The following is a 3,024-nucleotide window of genomic DNA, read 5'->3' as shown; positions in this document are numbered from 1 at the left end:
GAAAAACTCGAGATACGAAAGCCAATGCGAAAAATTTTACTGCTCTACATACGAAAAGTTTTCAAGATACGAAAGGTTGTTTGCTGTAAAGTCCCGAGATTCGCCTGGACCACAGAGAACAATTTTAAAACTCCCACCCCGCCAACTGAGTAAACTCGCCACCATCCTCCCGCTCTCCCATTGGTTCCTGATGCTAGTCACCCCATAAGGTCCTGCTTTCCTATTGGTCAGCATTACCCCTTGTGCTTTAAGTATTCTATTGGTAATAGGATGCTGTAAATTGAAAAACTTATTCATGCAATACATTTAATAAAAAAAAAAAAAAAATAGGTAAAGATAGAATAAAGAATAGAAATGAATGGTTATTATACTGTTTTGGTAGTTTTCAGTAGTTGAAGAGAGATAATGAAAATTTATGGCTTACTGTGTAAAGTGATTGCTTGTCGATCGTTCGATACTCATAAGTGCTGGATGTAAACAGACGTTTGGAAGCTTTTTTTTTTGTTTGTTTATTATAGTTAATGGTTACTTAATAATTATTTGAAATGAGTACATGCAATACATTTAATAAAAAAATTGTGAATTAGATACTATCATAAAATATAAAATAAATCAGACTGCCAACAAATACGTATTCTTTAGAATTCTTCTTCTGTTTTATTATTACGTTACGTATACGTATGTTTCACTATAGCTGTCAGTAACTCGGTATCTCCATTAGGTAAAGATAGAATAAAGAATAGAAATGAATGGTTATTATACTGTTTGGTAGTTTCATTTGTTGAGGAGATACTAATGACAATTTATGGCTTACTGTGTGCTAGGAAAAATGATTGCTTGGCGCTCGTTCGATACTCGTAAGACGGGTAAGAGCTGAATGTAAACAATCGATTGGAAGGTTTGTTTATTGTTTGTTTGTGTATTATAGTTAATGATAATTAATAGTTATTTGAAATGAGTACATACTGATTATTTATACATTTTATTGGCATATTCTAAGCTTTTAGCTCTTAGGTTTAGATGTCAGAATCATAGACTAAGCTACAGTAGCAACAGCTAACATAGGCTAGGCTTATTGCTAAGGGACATATGCTAAAGTCCTAATATATGCAGTAAAAATGGGGTTGAACATTACATGCAGTTGAATATTACTCAAGTATGAATAGTATTTTGCCTTTTTGGAGTCATATTTCTTCTGTCGGATCGGCGTTGTAACCCTAGAACATGTGTTTTGGGCCTGGAAATATAATTTACTGGGGTGTTTTTGGAGGGCTTGGAAACGGATTAGCAATTTTACATGTAAAATGTGTTCCAAGATACGAAAATCTCATGATACGAAGGCCGCCTCGGAACGGATTAATTTCGTATCTCGAGGTACCACTGTATATATATATATATATATATATATATATATATATATATATATATATATATATATATATATATATATAATATATATATATATATAGTGTGTATATATATATATATATATATATATATATATATATATATATATATATATATATATATATATATATATATATATAATATATATAATATATATATATATATTATATATATATATATATATATGAAATTATAATAGCCACAATGCCCTCTTAACTTCCTAAATTCTTAGCTCATTTTTAAATATGCTTATCACTACAAAGCATGAAGATCCAAGTTCAAAGAAATTTGAATTAGAAATTGTGATCTCCGGTCCTAGGAAACAAACTTAGGTCCAATAATCACAAAGAGGTCACGTTGCCGACCTGAACATGAGAAGGTTTTAAAAGTCTACTCCCTCTCACACATACATATACCTGTCATTTTCAGATACACTTATTTGAGCTGAAATAGACTCATCCTCACCATCGTAGTTAAGTGGGCAATCATTTGTATTGCTTTTTAGGTTGAAATATATATGTAGAATCTATAGGTCACTTTTTCACCAGATACATATAAAATTGTAATAGCCACAATGCCCTCTTAACTTCTTAAATTCTTGTTCTTTTTTGGACATGCTTGTCACTACAAAACCTGAAGATCCAAGTTCAAAGAAATTTGAAGAAGAAATTGTGATCTTCGGTCCTGGGAAACAAACTCAGGTCCAATAATCACAAAGAGGTCATGCAGCTGACCTGACCATGAGAAGGATTAAAAGTCTACTCCATCTCATTCATACATATACATGTCATTTTCAGATATACTTATTTGAGCTGGAACAGACCCATCCTCACCATCGTAGCCAAGTGGGCAATAATTTTTATTGCATCTTAGGCTGAAACATATGTATAGAATCTACTGGTCACTTGTTTACCAGGTACATATGAAATTGTAATTGCCACAATGAACTCTCAACAATTTTATATGTATCTGGTTAGAGAGGTTCAGCACAATAATGTGCTGAACCTCTCTAACCATCCCCTCACTGCAGAAGAACAGAGAGTCTTAAATCTTGGCATTTCATTCGCTCTAAAACCAGGTCCCAAGCGTAACCTAAATTTCTTAGTTGCTTTTGATAATCAACCTCTCTCTCCCCTATTTTTATGGCCTCCCAAAAACTCATAAAGATGGGATTCCTCTACACCCCTTATCTCACAGGGGCTCTTTCATATATAAAATAACCAAATTGCTTGCAGACCTGTTATCACCCTTTCTAGGAACATTCTCATCCTCCCACATTAAACATGCAGAAGATTTTATAAAAAAATTTAAGAGTTTAAATATCCCAGCAAATAATATCAAACTGCTCAGCCTTGACGTCGAATCATTATTTACCAAAATCCCGATCGCCAACGTGTTGTCCCTTCTAAAGAGGAAGTTACAACCATATGAAGAACATTTTCCTCTTGGTTTTGACAAAACAGTAAAACTAATCAACCTCTGCGTAACTAACAATGTGTTCTCTTTCAATGGCAATTCTTATAAACAAAAATTTGGTTGTAGCATGGGCAGTCCCCTATCCTCCCTTCTAGCAAACCTATACATGGAATATTTTGAAATTGAAAATTTTTCCTCTAT

The sequence above is a fragment of the Macrobrachium nipponense genome, chromosome 13, assembly GCF_015104395.2.
Source record: "Macrobrachium nipponense isolate FS-2020 chromosome 13, ASM1510439v2, whole genome shotgun sequence".
NCBI lineage: Eukaryota > Metazoa > Arthropoda > Malacostraca > Decapoda > Palaemonidae > Macrobrachium > Macrobrachium nipponense.
The sequence above is the reverse complement of the archived record's forward strand: the minus strand, read 5'-3'. Positions refer to the sequence as shown.